The 20,953-nt window shown below is 36.2% G+C and overlaps 1 protein-coding gene across 1 annotated transcript in view; it reads right to left on the reverse strand.

Moving 5' to 3' along the window:
- The window catches only part of CCDC178 (coiled-coil domain containing 178), a 427,305-nt gene that overhangs the window by 127,401 nt on the left and 278,951 nt on the right, over window positions 1–20,953 (reverse strand). The gene's annotated exons all lie outside the window — the stretch shown is intronic.

Here is a 20,953-nt window from a genome sequence, read left to right on the forward strand (position 1 = left end):
AGGGGAAGCACTTCAAATTTAAATTAATTTAATAAAGACAAATGCAAATGAAAAGAAAATAAACACAAATTCGTAGAGACACACTGCAAAGGTAGCATAGGAGTTATTACCAACAGAGAACCATAAATGGGAAAGAAAATCTTCAAATCAACTAAGGAAGTAGGTTATAAAATAAACAGCTATACTAAAAACCAGACAAGAAATAAATACTATGTGCTCCATTAATATTTCTTTCTTTTTTTTAATAGTGAGTTAGTGAATGGAGAGGTTTATATAGTGAATAGAAAACAGACTAGAGCACCTTTTAGGACAGCGGTTCTCAACCTGTGGGTCGCGACCCACAGGAACTGTATTAAAGGGCTGCGGCATTAGGAAGGTTAAGAACCACTGTTTTAGGAGAAAACAGTTGTAAACTATTGGTCAGTGTGGTGTAGCCATGGTGGAGGGATGGGCACACAGGAGAATGAGTCAGCAATGTAGACATTTAGCAGAAAAGCAGAAAAAGCTGTCTACATATACAATCATGAGGACAGGGAAGTCAGCCGTCTGCATTAAAATCAAGAAGAAGTCTTTGAAATAGTGTTAAGAACTTTTTAAAAGATAAAAACAATTGGCAAAAGGCAAATGTACTTTTACAAAATTAAGAGAATTTGACTTGGTTGCCTTGTTATCTGGGAAGATAATGGAAGTGATGGATCAAATTTTAATCACCTGGAAAAGTTTGGGTACTATGAAACATCAACATGGTCTTCTGAATAGCAAATCATGCTAGACCCATTAAATTGTGTTCTGGGACAGCATTGCAGGCTGGCGAGACACGGAAAAATGATAGTGACCATCCATCTTGTTTTCAAGAGGTCTTGAAATCTGTTTGTCACATTTTCATTAGCAAATTTGGGGAAATCTGGCCTTAGCAACATTATTTTTAGGTGGATGGATGCAAATCATACTTGCATGTTCAACCAAAGGACAACTGAGATTTCAATTTCGAGTTGCTCTAAAGTTTCTTTTTTCTTTTCTTTTCTTTTTTTTTTTTTTTGGTTGCAGTTTTTGGCTGGGGACGGGTTTGAACCCTCCACCTCTGGTACATGGGGCCAGTGCCCTACTCCTTGGAACACAGGTGCCACCCTCTCTAAAGTTTCTATGTACCTCCCAAGCACTTGTTCTGAGGACCACCTACCCAACTGCTATCAGATGGTTTACATTAAGTAATTTAGAGTGACCTCATCAAGTCTCTAGATAACTATAAATATATGTAGTTGGTAGAAGTAGGATATAAAACAGAAAAGTTGAATAATATAAATATATAAAACAGAAACCCTGAAAGAAATTGTTCTTTACAATATTCATCAATGATATGATACTACTGTGAAATTGCCAGCACTCCACTGGAAATTCTTTTTTTTTTTTTTTTTTTTATTGTTGGGGATTCATTGAGGGTACAATAAGCCAGGTTACACTGATTGCAATTGTTAGGTAAAGTCCCTCTTGCAATCATGTCTTGCCCCCATAAAGTGTGACACACAACAAGGCCCCACCCTGCTCCCTCCGTCCCTCTTTCTGCCTCCCCCCATAACCTTAATTGTCATTAATTGTCCTCATATTAAAATTGAGTACATAGGATTCATGCTTCTCCATTCTTGTGATGCTTTACTAAGAATAATGTCTTCCACTTCCATCCAGGTTAATATGAAGGATGTAAAGTCTCCATTTTTTTTAATGGCTGAATAGTATTCCATGGTATACATATACCACAGCTTGTTAATCCATTCCTGGGTTGGTGGGCATTTAAGCTGTTTCCACATTTTGGCAATTGTAAATTGAGCTACAATAAACAGTCTAGTACAAGTGTCCTTATGATAAAAGGATTTAATTCCTTCTGGGTAGATGCCCAGTAATGGGATTGCAGGATCAAATGGGAGGTCTAGCTTGAGTGCTTTGAGGTTTCTCCATACTTCCTTCCAGAAAGGTTGTACTAGTTTGCAGTCCCACCAGCAGAGTAAAAGTGATCCCTTCTCTCCACATCCACGTCAGCATCTGCAGTTTTGAGATTTTGTGATGTGGGCCATTCTCACTGGGGTTAGATGATATTTCAGGGTTGTTTTGATTTGCATTTCTCTAATATATAGAGATGATGAACATTTTTTCATGTGTTTGTTAGCCGTTCGTCTGTCATCTTTAGAGAAGGTTCTATTCATGTCTCTCGCCCATTGATATATGGGATTGTTGGCTTTTTTCATGTGGGTTAATTTGAGTTCTCTATAGATCCTAGTTATCAAGCCTTTGTCTGATTGAAAATATGCAAATATCCTTTCCCATTGTGTAGGTTGTCTCTTGGCTTTGGTTATTGTCTCCTTAGCTGTACAGAAGCTTTTCAGTTTAATGAAGTCCCATTTGTTTATTTTTTTTGTTGTTGCAATTGCCATGGCAGTCATCTTCATGAAGTCTTTCCCCAGGCCAATATCTTCCAGTGTTTTTCCTGTGCTTTCTTGGAGGATTTTTATTGTTTCATGCCTTAAATTTAAGTCCTTTATCCATCTTGAATCAATTTTTGTGAGTGGGGAAAGGTGTGGGTCCAGTTTCAGTCTTTTACATGTAGATATCCAGTTCTCCCAACACCATTTATTGAATAGGGAGTCTTTCCCCCAAGGTATGTTCTTGTTTGGTTTATCGAAGATTAGGTGGTTGTAAGATGTTAGTTTCATTTCTTGGTTTTCAATTCGATTCCAAGTGTCTATGTCTCTGTTTTTGTGCCAGTACCATGCTGTCTTGACCACTATGGCTCTGTAGTACAGACTAAAATCTGGTATGCTGATGCCCCCAGCTTTATTTTTATTACTAAGAACTGCCTTAGCTATACGGGGTTTTTTTCTGGTTCCATACAAAACGCAGAATCAATTTTTCCAAATCTTGAAAGTACGATGTTGGTACTGGAATGGCATTGAATAGGTAGATTGCTTTGGGAAGTATAGACATTTTAACAATGTTGATTCTTCCCATCCATGAGCATGGTATGTTCTTCCATTTGTTAATATCCTCTGCTATTTTCTTTCTGAGGATTTCATAGTTTCCTTTATAGAGGTCCTTCACCTCCTTTGTTAGGTATATTCCTAGGTATTTCATTTTCTTTGAAACTATGGTGAAGGGAGTCGTGTCCTTAATTAGCTTCTCATCTTGACTGTTATTGGTGTATACAAAGGCTACTGACTTGTGGACATTGATTTTATATCCTAAAACATTACTGTATTTTTTGATGACTTCTAGGAGTCTTGTGGTTGAGTCTTTGGGGTTCTCTAAGTATAAGATCATGTCATCAGCAAAGAGGGAGAGTTTGACCTCCTCTGCTCCCATTTGGATTCCCTTTATTTCCTTGTCTTGCCTAATTGTATTGGCTAGAACTTCCAGCACTATGTTGAATAGTAAAGGTGACAGAGGACAACCTTGTCTGGTTCCAGTTCTAAGAGGAAAAGCTTTCAGTCTTACTCCATTCAGTAGAATATTGGCTGTGGGTTTGTCATAGATAGCTTCAATGAGTTTTAGAAATGTGCCACCTATAAAATTGGGTGAAAAACCAAATAATAGCAGTAGAAACACTAGCAAAAATGAAGTTCTAGTTATTGAAAAAGGCAGCAATGGGAAATTATAATTAAACTAGAAAAATTGAGAAAGAAAAAGGGTCTGTATGGAAAAGGTTGAAATTAAAAAACAAAACAACATCAACAACATCAAAATAAACAAAGAAAAACAACCAAACCAAAAAAAACCCCAAAAAAACAAAAACCCCCCAAAAACAGAAGCAAAAACAAAGCAGTATGTATATGTTATTGAATACTGTCTGGGAAACACGTGGTCTTCTGGGGTATGAGATGTTAATCACAGTTCTGATACGACCGGAGGCTGCTGATTTCTCAAACCCCAGCAGGTAGACACCCTAAATCTTCTTCAGCCCACTTAAAAGGCACTTTGAACTTGTAAACTTGCTGAGCAGAAGCTTTCCCAGGAAAGTGCTTGTCGCTGGAATCACTGCTGAAGTGGCTATCCACTTACCCAGTGTGCCAAAACCGGTCACACTCTGCCCCTAAGGGTTAGGGCTGCAAGGCGGCTCAGACCCCGCCCTTAGGCTACTTGGTCGCTGCATTACCAGCTCCCACCCCATTCTAGCTCTGCGACCCTGAGGGCAGAGCTTGCCGGGGCAGATCGCTCACAATGGCTCCCTGTGACCCGCAGCCAAACACTATTAGCTCTGTCTGGCTCAGTGGCTCAGACTGCGGCCCTAGACAACGGCCAAAGTTCTCTGCACTCCCACTCAGGCTCTCCCCAAGGCAGTTCAACTGAGTGCCAAGTCCAAAGACACCAAAACAGTTCACAGGTAAGGCCTTTCTGGTTTGCAGTCTCGCTGCTACTGAACTTACAGTTGCAGGCGGGTTTAGACGGATTGAACACACGCGACCACTTGCCATTTTTCCATTGTTTTAGTCCTCCTCTTGGGGTCCAGAAGTCTCTTGCTGACTCCCTGTATCCTCACAGGGGTGATGATAGGCAGCAGATTCCACCAGCCAGAGATGCCTGGAGTCCTATCTCCCCAGACTCACGGTGCCCAGATGCAAGGAAGCTGTTACTCGGCCGCCATCTTGCTCCCCAGCTCTCCACTGGAAATTCTTAAAAGGTGTATGACGTGCAAGGACTTCACAAAATCATTCTGACCTTTCCTTATTTTAATCATTATTAAGATACTACTAATTTTAGTTACTAATACACAATACCATACTTTTCAATGAATTCAGAGATAAATGTGGGCTTTTTGTGGTTGTATCACTGTTAGGAGACTCAAGCTACATTTTAAAACATGGTTAAAAAGCCTAGTGACACGAATAATTTAGAGAAAATACAGGTAATATCTCCCTGAACGTGTCTCAGGCAGTAAAAGAAATTGAAAATCCTACTCATAAAGAAACATTTCACAAAATGAGAAGAGTTATTTAGCTTATGGCCAACAGATTATAAGGATATACTATGCCAAAGTTGCTATCCTAGGCAGTATATATCAAATCAAATAATCTTCATATTACCTCGATACAGTCAAAGGGAAGAAAATTAGAGGGAACAGGCTGGTTGGGTGACTTTGCCAAGACCTTATCAGAGCCAAGATTCAAACTTGAATTTACATTGACTTAAGGTATTCGCAAAGGAGAGAAGGTTAACATGTACCTTATCACTTCTTAAGTGTATTGTGTAGCATTACCCTAGGAAAATCAATATAGTATTTAATTATAAATACGTATTTTAAGGATTACTGCAGGGTTTTGCCATTTTTTTTTGAACAGTGATTCAAATTATCAGGTAGGGTCCACCTTTTCTTTGGATAGAGGTAGAATAATTCCTATAAAGGGAAGGCTGGTCGTGGTGTCTCACGCCTGTAATCCCAGTACACTGGGAGGCCAAGGCAGGTGGATTGCTTGAGTTCAGGAGTTCCAGACCAGCCAGAGGAAGAGTGAGACCCAGTCTCTACTAAAAATCTAAAAACTAGACAGGCGTGATGATGGGCGCCTGTAGTCCCAGCTACTTGGGAGGCTGAGGCAAGAGGATTGCTTGAGACCAAAGTTTGAGGTTGCTGTGAGCTATGACACCATGGCACTCTACCCAGGGTAACAGAGTGAGACTCTGTCTCAAAAAAAAAAAAAAAAAAGAAAACTCTATAAAGGGTAACACTTTATAGAAACTACTTCAGAATATGAAGATTACAAAGGGTATCTTGACAGCTCCTAAACCCACAATCTATAACAAGAAATGTACATTTTTTAAATAATCAAAGAAAATTAATTATAGCGATTTACAGTGGGAATGAGAGAGATTTGGGGATTTGTGTGAATTGGATTTTTCTAGATTTTTTTTCTTTGGGTGTCCCACATTTTTTCAAAATCCCATGACATTATTTTGGAATGACTATTTCTTGTTTTCTTCCTTTTTAATATTCTTGTAACATAAAAAAGTTTTATATTTCTATATTATGTAATAATAAATGCTCATGATAAAAATAAAGGAATAAAGAGAGTAAAAATCATTTACAGACTGAGTACTGGTAACTTTTGGAATATAGTTTTCCATGTCAATCAATACATGGATAGAAATGATTTTAATAAAACATAATATATAAAAATATATGGTATCATATATTACATATTGATTTTCACTTTAACACATACATAGGTATTTGTAGCATTCCTTTTAACAGCTATATAATACTCCATTGTATACCAATTTTATTATATACTTAGATAATTCCATATAACTGTATATTGAATATGCCAACATTTTTTTTTATAAACAGTGCTGTAATTAATATCATTATACATATCTTTGTAGACTTTTTATGATTATTTTTCTATAGATTCCTAGAAGTGGAATTGATGTCTTATCCTGTTAGTGGTTATGCACAAACATTTTGCTAAATACTCCACTGGGAATGATTATCCAGTAATTGCAGTAATATTTCCTAGGCACTACTCTGCATTCTAGAGCAATGACTGTGAATAAGATAAGGTTTCACTCTTAATGAGCTTACACTGAGTTGGCAGAAATAGACCATAAAGTCAAATATGAAAAAAAAGAAAAGGAGGGTGCAAAGAAAATAAAGCAGGTGACATGGCAGTGGGCGTCCTGAAGCTTTGTGCTGGCTGCTCTGTGGACGGAACTTTTTGTCTGGTAGGTAAGTGTAAGAGGGAGCCAGGTAAGAGAAGTTTGAAGTGTACAGCTGAAATGTACAGCTTAAAGCATATGAAAATTCAGGGTCCCTATCCTTGGAATGAGTCTACTTGTCAAGGATCAAAAAATAGTCTGTGACTCATGAAGAGTGAGGGCAGTGAGAGATTGATCGAGGGTAGAGGAGGCTGGGGGGAGAGTGGGTTATTCAGCCTGGGAGGCCAGAGCAAGAAATGTGGACTTAATTCTAAATTTGGTGCAAGTCCCTGAATGATTTTAAATTTTATTCGAATTATTATATGTGCCAGGTCAGAGAATTAAGTTTGTGAACTCATCCTAGAAAAAGTGCTGCGTACCTCATTGCTGCATATCACTCCAGTCACCAGGTGGCCACAGGGAGTACTTCAAAGGTGACTGTGGTGACAGTTAGCAATGAGGATGAGTTCACAAACTTAATTGTTTGATCTTACATACATTTAATTATACACAAGTATGCAGTAACATGAATTATTCACAATGTGAACACAGACCAGTGAAGAAAACATTTCATTATGCCAAAATTTCCCTTCATGCCTGCCTCCCACCACTGTGTCCCACAAAAGGTAACTACTCTCCTGGTTTCTAAAAGCATAGATTCATTTTGCCTGTTTATGTAGATTTAAAAAAATTACACAGTATTTATTCTGTGTTTGGATTCTTTTGCCTAAAATTATGCTTGTGTGATCTAGCCATTACTTAGGCATCTGACAGAAGAGAGGAATGAAGATAAACAAGAAAGGAGGAATTCAGCCACTGAGTATCCCAAATATTTGGAAGTTGAGCAGAGTAAGAGTTGCTAACTCAAGAGATATAGAGGTTTCCAGAGAGGTAGACGGAAACTAGGTGGCAGCAGTGTCATCACCAAGGAAAGAAATGCTTCAGGAATTGAATGGTAAGAAGTGATCAAATATTGTTGCGATGATGAGCAAAAAGTGGCCAGTTTTACACCACTGGCTTTGATGTCATGGAAGTCATTGACCAGTGGAGAATAGAAAATGAGGGAGACTGCAGATGTAGACAGCTCATTCTAAAACATCTAACAAAAACTGAAGTTCTCTAAGGAATCAAAACAGGATGCCCAAGATGCTAAGTACTCTAGCATATTTGCGTGATATATGATGATGGGAATAATCCAGTGGGGAGGGAAAATGAGGAGGCAGAAGGATGGGAAAACTGTACACACGAAAATGTGAAAGAGGACGAAATCTAGAGCACAAGTGAAGAGGCTTCCGCACGGTACGAGAAGGAATACTTCAATTTTAACAAGAAAGATAGCAACCATGGAGTAGATTCAGGTAATCTGATACATTTGGTGATAGATAAATAAAGAGTTCTCATCTTCTATGAAGGTCTCTTTCCCCACCCACTCCCCTATTATCGCTATGTATAATCAATCTTATTAATCTTTTAAAAACATGGTTGAAAACTTTGTATGTATATGATTTTTAGAGAGGTAGACAAATTCCTCCATGTTACTTGACCATCTGGATTTTTAAAATTTGCTAAATAATTATATCTGTTGTTCATTCATTCAAAAGTGCCTTTCTGTTCCCATCATATTAAGCAATGTCTTGACTGGGAACACATTCATTCATGGGTACCTTAAATCGTCCTTTGAAATTCAGCAGATATTTTTCTAATGTCTCCTTTTATAAAATATTGTGAATGGTAATTTGGAAGTTAATGTGATATTTTCCCTTTGTAGGCACTACAATTTTTTTCCTAAATGAATGCTTTATGGAGTTATTTCTTTATCCCTGAAGTTTAGAACTTGGTGAGGAATCCCCAGAGAAAACCCCAGGACCACCTGCCTTCTCATGTGGGTGGTCCCCTGCCTTCCTCTCACGCAGGTGTGCTGTGCTGCTGTTACTGCACAGTCCCAACAAGGATGTCACATGGGTTCCCCTGACTGTGCATGGGGGATGCCTCCAGTCCTCACATCTCTGGGTAAGTAAGATCCCATGCAGGGCAGCAGATATCGCTCTTAAGAAGATGGGTGTTCAGCCCTGAAAGGGGATTTGATGTTGTCCCTGCCTCAACCCACATCCTTCCAATATAAGGGGCTATTTGGGGATGGGGATACCATAATTTTTCCCTTTGCTATTGCCACTTTTTTCCAAATCTGTATTATGTTTAGCACAAATTATCTTACTTGCATGATATATTTGCTAAGATCCCATCTCACCAACATTATGATAATATTATCTATATTTGTTCATGGCACACTCTAAAACGTGTCTTTGGCTAATTTAATCATCTACTGGTGTGTGTGTGTGTGTGTGTGTGTGTGTGTGTTGGGGTATCTAACCCTACTTGTGCTACCATGTTACTCAGAATATCAAGCTCATATCTCTTTTATCAGATTCCCACAGGAAGTTTTATTTTCCTCTGTTTCTCTGCTAAATAACTGGCTGCTTCTTGGAGCTAGTGTTCTCTCTCTGCTCCTTTTCTTAAACATATAGACTGTGACTCTTCATCTTGGTGTCTGTTGCAAACTGTGCGATCAAGATCATCTGCTCTGGCAAATACATGTTCTTATCTTAGGTAATGGGAAGAGAATTTAAAATTTGCTTTAGTAGGAAAGATATTTTTCTGCTTGGATCTCTGACCATTGGTCAGAAACACAAATGATCTACCATTTCCTAGGTAACAGTATAACATTTCTCTTTCAAAAAAATTATTTCATTACTAAATATTGCTTACTCATACTGAGGCCCAATTTCACAGATATTACAAAGTATTTATAATTGAAATACTTTTGCACATAAAGATAAACAATGATATATATCATATATGGATAATAGGTTTGGCAGAGTAGAGGGAAAAAATATAAGATATATGAGAAGCCATGGAATAGGAGGAAAGTCCACGGGCTTGAGTAAAAGGGGCTTGGGTTTGAATCCCATTTACCAATAAAGTGGCTGAAAGATTCAGCAAAGTACCTGTTACAGGCTGGATTGTTTTTCCCTCCACTCCAGATTCACTGAAGTCAAGCAGCTCAGAATGGGACTCAATTTGGAGATAGTATCTTTATAGAGGTAATTAAGTTAAAACAAGGAGAGTAGGCCCTAATCCATTACAGAGGGTACCTTTTTAAGAAGGGGAGATTTGGACAGATACAGACGCAGGGAGATGTGAAGACACGGGGAGAATGTACCTATTTACAAGACAAAGAAGGAATTGTGGATCAATCCTGATCCTTCCCCTGCGGAAGAAATCAGCTCTGCTGACACGTTGATCTCAAACCTCTCGGTCTTTAGGACTGTGAGACAATACATTTTTGTTGTTTAAACCATCCAGTCTGTGGAACTTGGTCGCAGAAAACTAATCTGGTGCCTTAGTTTTCTGAGGAAAAATGGGAGTATTTCCAGCAGTTTCATGGGGGGTTTATATATTAAATAATAAGAATAGATTAAAAACGATAATGCTACCTGTAATTGACCGGACATTCATGACATGGTTGGTGCCATGCTCGATGCTTTACACAGGTTGTAAATATCTCACAATATCAAATAGGGCTGCACCATTTTCCTTTTATTTACTGGAATGAAGAGATACTGAAATGAAAATACATTGCAACGAAGAGGGAGAGGTGCAAAAATATAAGAAGGAGCCCAGAAAAGGGAGAAGAAACTAAGGAAGGGAAACAAGACTCCCTACAGCAGAGAGTAGCAACAGTCAGTAACTGGAGCCCGGGGTGAACACAGGAGAACGCGTTTCACTGTGGCCAGGGCTGTCACGATGTGTCCAAGGTTTTATTTATAGTTTGCATAGTGACTGTGTTATAATCGTTTTAACAATATTAATAGTAAAGATTATCATGAAATCATACGTTAACATTAGATTGACTGTTTTTATTTCTTTTTAGCTTTCTGAGTTAGTGACACATTATTGCAGCAAAACATATGTAGGGTCAATTCATGCTGAATAGTTATTAGAAACCATGATAACAAAAGTCATTACACTGCAGTTCAGTTTTGACAGTAAAATTTCTGCAACATTATCACAAATCCTCATGCATTAGTGCAATGATCCTTACTATAGTTTCATATTAGAATCAAAAGATTGCTGTAGCATGCTTGATACAAAAAGTCAAGCAAGCCAAATTCTTTGCTGCTTTTACAGATAACATTTTTGCTCTTTTTCTATGCACATGATGCAGGCAGTATCTTTGTTTCATACACTTTTTTCAATAACCTAGGAGTATAGTGAATATACCTTCCTTTAAATGGATATGTTTTCCTTGAAAGATACTGACACCTAGCACCAAAGGAAATAATTAGAAAAGGATTTTATATTTGATACAAACTCACAAATTTCCAAACACTATGCTATTCACTGCATTATTATCTTTCTTTTTCTCAGATAATGTATTTATGTTCTTTTCTTTTAATTAGTGATTTACTGGGATGGATAGTACAAGATTTTTAAAAAAAGAACATTTGTCATGTCTAGGATTACTTTGATAGGAAAGCTGTGAGAGTTACTCTTCAGCTGACAAAGGGAAAATATTTTTAATGCCTATCTGACCACAGCAATGTTCACTTATTAATAAATGGTTATTAATAAACACTTATTAATAAATGCTCATAGGGTTAGACTAAATAGGCAAATTGCTTATATTTCTGAGGTAACATTATTATATTCAAGATCCATTTCAAGACAGCAGAAAAAATATATGACTTGGGAACTGTTGTCTAGTGAATGGGTTAAGGAACCTCCCCAAATCAGTTCTTCCTTAATAAAAGAATCAGGTGTATAGTATGCACAAAGGAATAGCACCAAAGGAAATATGTATAGTTCCTTTGCACAGAATATGTATAGTTAGAACACATTTTACTCTAGACAAAGTATATTCTCTGGAAATATAGGTTCAGACAAAATTCTGCTTTGTTAAGTGTAATTAAAATGATTGTGGGGATCACAATGTTAACTTAGAGCTACTCGTGATATAAGAATCCTTTGAAAATGCAAATAATTACCCATAAGTTATTTGATATGCCATATGTATAACGCATTTTCTTAAATTTCAACACATGTATTAACATATGAACATAGCAACGTACTAAAATTAATTTGTTCTTGTGGCCATAGGAGAGAATAACAATGGCTAAAAATCTTTTAAACATTGCATTCTTCATAAGCCTATTGTTTATAAAATTATTTATTTCACTGTTTTTTTTTTTTTTTTTTGTAGAGACAGAGTCTCACTTTATGGCCCTTGGTAGAGTGCCGTGGCATCACACAGCTCACAGCAACCTCCAGCTCCTGGGCTGAAGCGATTCTCTTGCCTCAGCCTCCCGAGTAGCTGGGACTACAGGTGAAAAATAGCACCTGGCTATTTTTTTGTTGCAGTTTGGCCGGGGCTGGGTTTGAACCCGCCACCCTTGGCATATGGGGCCGGCGCCCTACTCACTGAGCCACAGGCGCCGCCCTATAAAATAATTTTTTTCAATTCAGCTAATCTGCTGTCTTTAAGTCACTCTTGGGTAACAGAAAGTGACAATTTTACAATGTATTTTTATTTCATATAATTTTTCAAATAACTTTTATTTCATATAATTATTCGTACAATTTTTCTTAGCACAGGATAATCAAGTTCATTCCTGTAAAGATTCCATTGCCACGGTATAGGTTATTTCATGATGCTATGCAAATAATGATAATAACATCAGTTTTCAGTGTCCTCTCTCTTTCCATATATATGTATATATATTTACATCAACATATGTGTATATTTATGAGAGACTGTATCAGATATAAAATCGTTTTCTAATTTTTTTCCTCTGGTACTGGGTATAGAATTGTATGTTCTTTCAAAGAAAAATATCCTTATTTTAAAGAAAGATATATTCATTATATTCATTGGTTATTGAAAAAAGTGTACACATAGACACACACACATATTAAAGAATCTGTGACGTATGCTGCACAATCTCATTTAATACCCACAATAAATGTAACTAAAATTTATGTGTAGAACTACTATGTGCCAAGTATTGTTATGAGAGCTTTACACACATTAAATTAATTGTCAAAAAGTACAAAGTGGGTTCTACTATTCTTGTTTTAAGACAAGGAATCAAAGCGGTAAATGACTTGCTCAAAATCACAGCTAGTAAGCAATAGCATTATTCAAACCCAAGGGGGTTAGTTCCATGCTACACTACACTATTTTATAACCAGGTTATTTTTGAAAACATGATTTTGGTAATGTTTCCTAGAAAAAGAGGGTATACCTATATTAAGCCTTGCTACAGTAACACCTGTGGGGAAAGTGCCAACTTTAGTGCTTTCTTCAAAAACTAGATATTATCACTGTAAAATATTATACTAATCTGGGGATGAAAATGCTATCCTGTTGTTTTCATTTACATCTCTTTGATTACAACTAAGGATGCATCCTTCCTTTCATTTATCAACTGCTTTGTATTTCTTTAAATATTCAACAGATACTTCTCTTGCCTGACTGCCTTGGCTAGAACTTCCTGCACTATGTTGAATAATAGTGGTGATGATGGGCATCCTTGTCTGGTTCCAGTTCTGCACGGAAATGCTTTCAGTTTTTTTCCATCCAGTATGATATTGGCTGTGGGTTTGTTGTATATGGCTTCTGTGGGTTCTAGAAATGTCCTATCTATGCCCATTTTCTTAATTGTTTTCCTATCAGAAAAAGATGCTATCAGATGCTTTTTGCATTTATCAAATGCTTTTCTCTGCATCTATTGAGAGGAGCGTATGGCCTTTGTTTTTACTCCTGTTTATGTGGTGAATTACATTATAGATTGGCCTGTGTTGAACCAGTCTTGCTGGAGTTGGAGAACGTTTTCCTTAGTAAAGTATCACAAGGATGGAAAAGCAAGTGTCCAATGTACTCAACACAAATACGAAACCAGTAGATGAATAACTACATGTGCACATCAGAGGAAAACACAGTTAAATTCAAAAGGGGGAAGGGAAGAGGATGAAGGGGAGAGAGGGGATGGGGGAGGCAGATCAGCAAGTTCTCACCTAATAGGCACCATGTGAGGGTATACGGCACACCTCCCGGGGGAAGCTTAGCCACAACTTGGACTTCACCAAACAAACGCAAACAACGTAACCTACTCGTTTGTACCCTCATATTACTCTGAAATTTAAAAAAATTCAATAAAGACAAGAACCAAAAAGTTCTTCTATTTTTCTTATTTTACACTTTCCTCATATTAGATAAACATTCAATTACATATTATATTATGTTTATATTAAACTCCTTAAGGCATCTGTGGTTTTTGGCATAGTATAAGGTAGGAGTTATTTGTTATTTTCCAGAAATATGCAGCACCATTTTGTTAAAAATACTGCGTCTCCGCTTATTTGCCTTTCTACATTTTTATGTAATACATCGTTTTGCACGTTAGGACTTCTTTCCAGGCTTTTCTGTTGATAACACTGTACTTTCTATCATTTTTATAACATGTTACAGCTTCTCGTAGCATTATTATTTGTTTCAAAACAATTTAGAACAAATGTTCCCTCATTTCCCCCATAATTTTCTTGTCTGTTTTCATGTTTCAGTGCAGAATTATTTTAGCAGCTTCCAAAAATATATATTTTAATTTGTTTGGAATTGCTTTAAAATTACAATACGAAGATGCCAGATCCTACCAAATTAAAATATTGAATATCGTGACGGCATGTGTTGCTTTATTATCTTCTCCATCTGTAAAATTTTTACAGATTTCTTCATGAAAGTTACAATGCCACATTTCATATGAGGGTATTTCTGAGAAATTTTGGTTTGTAGCTATTTTGGATAGTATCTTTGGAAGTCAGTGTATATTCTAATTGATGTTTGGTCCTCTTAGATTTAGATTAACGGCCCCTAACCCATGGGTCATTGGTAACTCTAGCCTTTATGTTTGGTCATTTCTGTGTACGTGTGTGTGCATTCTGTATTTCTATTCTGTATATGTGACACCCGGCCATTAGATGTCTGCCATGGTTCTTTGTCTTACAGCCCTACATGCTTTTCTAACTATTAATAATTATTATAATGTCACTATTACCCTATCCCCCCTCCTTTTTACCTATAATTCATCCCATATTTTCAACTATTTAGAATCTATTATAGACTAGAAGTTTTTTTATAATCATATAACCATACCAAGTTTTGATGCAAAAAATGAAGAACATTAGTTATATAAATAAGAGTAAGAATATTAATAGCCATGTCATCTCTGTGCTAATTATACAGTTTGTAAAAACTTTTCTAGATGCTTTGTGTTTAAAAAATACATCTATACTTCATAGAATTGTTCAAGAAATTAAACGATTACATATAAAAGTAACAAAGTGTCTAGCACATGATTCATAAATGTTAATTATTACCATATATTTTTTGGAACCATCCTGCTAGGAAGACATGAAAGTTCCCTGTTTTTAGAGGCTTGGAGGAATTAAATAAGTTGTCCATAGGTATTCTTTAACACCTTCAACTACAGTCAAACGCTGAAGAAAGAACAACGTACTAAAAAAATTTAGCATGTGAATATGCATTTTCTATGTTAATACTTATTTTAATAAACATTATAAGATACAGTTCAGTAGATGTGAGGAAATAAGAATGAGAAATATGTGTTTTTGAACATTTGTTTCATTGTAATGCATACGCATAGCCCAGAAACTTAAAAAAATCATTAACAGGCACTTTGACAGAATTAAAAATCAGTGGAAGTTGTAAGTATTGCGCTGACAAACCTAAGCAGAAAATGTACTCATCATAGAAGGCATACACAATGAAGATTTTATTTGTTTTATTGTAATTTTTAAAACATGATTTTTGAGCTGCACTATGGCATTAAAAACATCAGCACTTGGAATATGTATGGATTCCTAAGAATAGAATCTATTCATTTGAAAATATTCCAAGTTTTTCCAGAGCTTTGCAGGTAACATAAAGAACACTTTTTTACCTCTCTATTAAAGGTATACACCAGCAGAATTTTATGAATGTACAGTTTGTGATATGAAGTTTTCTCCTATATAGAAAAATATTTTCCAAGAATTATTCCACTAAATCCGAAATTAGCCACAGTAAACAGATTTTCTGAAAAGAAAGAGCTACAGGGACAATAGAAAGCTCTCCGTTAACAGAGTTAAGAGATTCCTTAAAATGAGATTCCTCAGAATTTTTATTATGCTTATGCAGATTGAATCCTTTATAGGAGATATAGTATACAAGATGTCTTCTCTCTCTCTCTCTCTTTCTCTCTCTCTCTCTCTGTATATCAGGGTTTCTTAATATCAGCTCTATTGGTATTTTCAGCTGGAGAATTGTGTTTTGTGCATGTGCAAAGAGGTGTCCTGTATATTATAGGATGTTTATCAACATGCTTGGCCTTTACTTGCTAGTTACAGCAACCTAAATTATCTTCAGATTTTGCTAGATGTCTGGATTTCCCCCTGAGGGGCAGCAGAACCTTTAGTGGAGAACCATTGAGATGATAGGTAGGTAGATAGATAGATAGATAGACAGACAGATAGATGGATGAGAATTTTGCCTTTAATGTCTTTGATATGTCAGGGATTCAGCACCATACTCAACAAAATTACTTTTAAGGTATTGCTAACATCAAAAAAGCTGATAATTGCTATGCAACTCTATAAGAAGAAAATCTCAAAATTACAGAAAAGATACATAAATTGACAATTCACTCAGAATTGGTACTAGGCTGAAGAATTGGTTTGATTTAGACTTGAGGAAACTATAAAATCTATAGATGATATAATTTTCTGAGAATTTAAGATGGAAATTTTGTCCATTGAGACCCAAGCAATGTAGATTATGTGGCAAACATGCACCAGTTTTCCCTTGACGAGGTGAAGAGAAGAGGCTGAAGACTCTGACTCTACTATATCCCAGGAGGGAATCCCCTGGACTCAGGATCACAGCCTTCAGCATGGATGCCGAGACAGGGTGACACGTTTCTGTGCCCTTGGTAGTACATCTGTCAGTACAATGGATGATTAATAATATATTTTCAATAACGGAATGAACGAATAGTGAATTCTCTGAGGCCTAGAAGAGTGTCCTAGAGCCCAGTACACTCTTCTGGCTCCAGAATAATCCTCTGGGTCCTGTTCCTATGTGACCCCTTCTCAAACTCAAGTCACTGACAGATGATGCACTCGTGTGAGTGTGTCTGTGACAGCTATCTTCACTAAAGCCAGGCTATTTATCCATTCAACCCACCCCCCGAATGTAATCACAGAACCTGCTCATCTGCAGTTTATTGGAAATAATATTTGATCACAAATTGAGAAAACTATGTTCTAGGCCAACTTTTCTTCCACTTAATTGTATGTATATGTGGTAAATCAGTGAGGCCCTAGGGCCTCCCTAAGGTTCCTCATCTTAAACAGAAGGGAAATATTTCCACAGTCATTTCTAATTCAAAAGTTTAACAATTTAGAGTGTGATACCTATCTATAATCCCTATGAAAATTAAATAGCTTCAAATTTAATAGGTATTCATTTCTCCAACAGAAATTCATCATTAGAAATGGTAGCTCCAATGAGATAAAATTGCAAAAACAATTAGTAAATTCAATAATCTGTTTCACTTGGACATCACATATAATTATATGACTTTTGCAAGCTTTATAAAACCTGATGAGACATGCATAGGATTGTTTAATTAATGTTATAATAAATAGGTAGTGCGATTATAAAATGGGCTGAATCTAGGAAAAGTTTGAGTTGGATTCCCATGAGAGCATCTCCCTCTACATGAGTGATCTTGTGAGACATCCAGTCTCAGTTCCGTATCTTACCTGGCAAAAGATGATAAGAATAATAGAAAATTCCCAGGACTATTGAAGGTCATTAAAAAGTTAATACTGGCAAATTGCATAGCACACAGACCTTGTTCATATGTATGTTTGTCAAGTGCTGGCTGATTCTGCAATAACTTTTATCCCCTTAGTTTAAAAGTACTGGGATTTGTATACTTTTTCTTCCATTCTTGAGATACTTTACTAAGAAGAATATGTTCCAGCTCCATCCATGTAAACATGAAAGAGGTAAAGTCTCCATCTTTTTAAAGGCTGCATAATATTCCAGGGTATACATATACCACAATTTATTAATCCATTCATGGTTGATGGGCATTTTTACTCAGTACTATTATGAAACAAATTTATAATCACCCACATTTTTATATGAAAGATAAAACACAAATATAGCCCAGGATGGAGGGAAGAAGAATGTGAAGGGAAGGGGCAGGGAAGGTTGGATGGAGGAAAGGTAAACAGTGAGACCGTAGCTATGGTGCATATTTCAAGGGTACATGTCAAGTTTAAGTGTAGAGTATAAATGTCTTAACACAATAATTAAGTAAGTGAGGTGAAGGTTATGTTAACCAGTTTGATGTAAAAATTCCAAATTGTATATAAAATCATCACATTGTACCCCACAAATGCATTAATGTATACAGTTATGATTTAATAAAAATAAATAAGAAAAAATAAAAGTACTGGGATTTGTAGTAGGCAAGGGTTAAGCTTTACAAATGGCTAACAAAATGAATAAAAACATGTATTTCAACTGGTTTGGGAAGAGATTTGTTTTCAGGCAATGTACCACAGCAACATTTGCATACTTGCTTAACTTACCTTGTTATGTGGCCTGAAGAATTTCAGATGGCATACATGTGACTTAGCAAACTATTCATGGATATTTTAAGAGAAAATATTAAAAACCATATGCTTTTTATAAAAAGTATTTGAAAACTTTTTATGAAAATAAGAAATATGTCTGCATTCACACTGAAGCATAATCTGTTTTTCAGATATTTTCCTTTAGTTCTAGAGCCATTTTTAATTTTGACCTCTGAGAAGTTTTAGATTAGATTCTAGTCTAGTGTTACCTGTGAACAGGGCAAATAAAAATATTGTATAATTGCTTTTACCTCTTTCTGATTTTTAAAGGGAAAAATGTCCATCATTGTAAATTTTGAAAGTACAGAAACTATCAAGAAACACATGCAAAATAAAGCAGGCATAATATTATCACTAAGAGTAATATCATAGCATTCTAACACTTGAGACGTCTGTATTTAAAATTGTGCTAAGGAAGGGAACATTATTTCAATTTAGTCTTTTTTTTGCTATGCTTGGCCTAAAAATACAGGGAAGTATGAAAATGTGCCATTTGTGCAGAGAAAATAATACTCCCTAAGAAGCACAATAATTAAAACATAATTATTTACCATGCAAAAAAGGAATTCATGTTGAGAAGCAACAAAATTATTTTAAAACAGGAGGAACATACATAGAATTCCTGACGGTAAGAGCCCTTTTATCTGATGAGGGAATTCAACAAGGGAATCAGAGGTTGAATGGTGCCTTTGTGTACCCAAACTAAACTGGTCAAAGGACTAAAACCTGTATTCATAGGAAAGGCTGCAATATCAAAGAGATGAACTAAAATATTACAGGGTTTTCTCATTTTTGATGGCCAAATTCCATCCTGTAAGCAGTGCATTAGACGCTAATGACATACGATTTCTCACTGACAGATTTAACAGCATCAATAAGGCCTCTCTGTCCATTGCAGCAAATTGATCCTACATGACACTGACAAGGGCAGCCTGCACTTAATGACCTCCATCGCTGAAGGATGGCAATGAAAAATGATTGCAAGTACAAATAAATCTTGGAAAGTTTCCCTGAAACAGGTGTGCTAAAAGTGATTCGTTTGAGGGATCACAAACATAAACCCAGTCTCCTAGCATTCTCCAGTGCCTGTCTGTTCATGCTAGAGGCTCACTTTTCATACCTTGCATTAATATTTTCTTTTATTCCAAAATAAGATCAAGACAATTTTGGTCTTATTATGGAAATAGGATCTTACCATCAAATTTTTACTTACAATATTTGACCTTTCTATCAAATATGATATTATGGCTTCCACTTAAAGGCAAAGTTGCTCTACTATTTATGCAGCTAATACATTTATCATTTCCCTTCAAAGGATTCTGTGCAAACTGATAACAAGTGCGCAGTTTGTTTTTGTTCTCCCCCAATTATAAAGGAAAGACAAGTCTGACCATTGATTATCTTCTCTTTCTCTATTATGAATAACAAATAGAACATGCTTAACATCAATAACTATGTCAAATGTGTGACATGACTGGACAAACCCTTCAGGGATATATAGATCCCCCTTCTTTGACTCTTACAACGTGTTTTGAGGACAGTGAGATTTTGGCAGATATTTGTATTATCAATTCCTTCTCAAATATAGTTCTTTTCTTGTCTCCCTTCAACTTGCTACTGATTCAATACATATTTTTAAGGGAAAAATACATCCTTCTCTTTCTCAATATGTTCAGAAGGTTTAACTCACAGGAGGGTGGGCGGATGGGAATCAGGGGAATGGATAAGCAGGATACCAGATGGATGTAATAGTTACTTACAGTTGCATAGTATCCCTTTATTTTTGAAGTAAGTTATTGTAGAAGACTCTTTTATATCTCTTACCAATTACTCTCTGAGGTAAATCTTATTTTACAGATGAGAAAACTGAGGTTTGGAAGAGTAACTTGCCAAGATCACTTACCTAGCAGACCTTGAGTTGAAAGCCCGGCCTCCTGCCTTTCCAGGGCTCCACAATAATGACGGGTAAGCACAGTACTGCAATTCTAAACAACTAGTTCATGATAGAGCAATATGCGTAATACTAATAGGAAAAAAGATCCGTTAGCCATATGCTGCTTCTTATGACGAGGTGAATTATTAAAATCTAACAATGACTCTATTTTCTGAAATTCGAATACTGGGGGAAAACAAAGACTCAAAGGAAAATAATTTTTCTTGGCATTAAGTATTTGGAGGATATAAGGGAAGTGGCTGTATCTAGTAGTGGATCTTTTTCTTCCTTTTTGATTCATGGTATATTGCGTATTTTACTTTTCCACATTTACCAGAACATATTTAGAAAACATATTTTACAAAACATATTTAGAATTTCCAGCAATCAGAGACGGTCAGTTATTTTTCTAAGTTTCTAATTAATCTTCGCCTCTCATATAATAGAGAGATGCAAAATTTGGAGCCCATATATCAGAAGGAAAATTTAGAAGCATGCCATGGGAGGTTACCTACAGTTAGAATGAAATTTGACATCTGTAATAGCATATTTAAACTACAAACTCAAAAAAAAAGGCATTCC

The sequence above is a fragment of the Nycticebus coucang genome, chromosome 19, assembly GCF_027406575.1.
Source record: "Nycticebus coucang isolate mNycCou1 chromosome 19, mNycCou1.pri, whole genome shotgun sequence".
Classification (NCBI taxonomy): domain Eukaryota; kingdom Metazoa; phylum Chordata; class Mammalia; order Primates; family Lorisidae; genus Nycticebus; species Nycticebus coucang.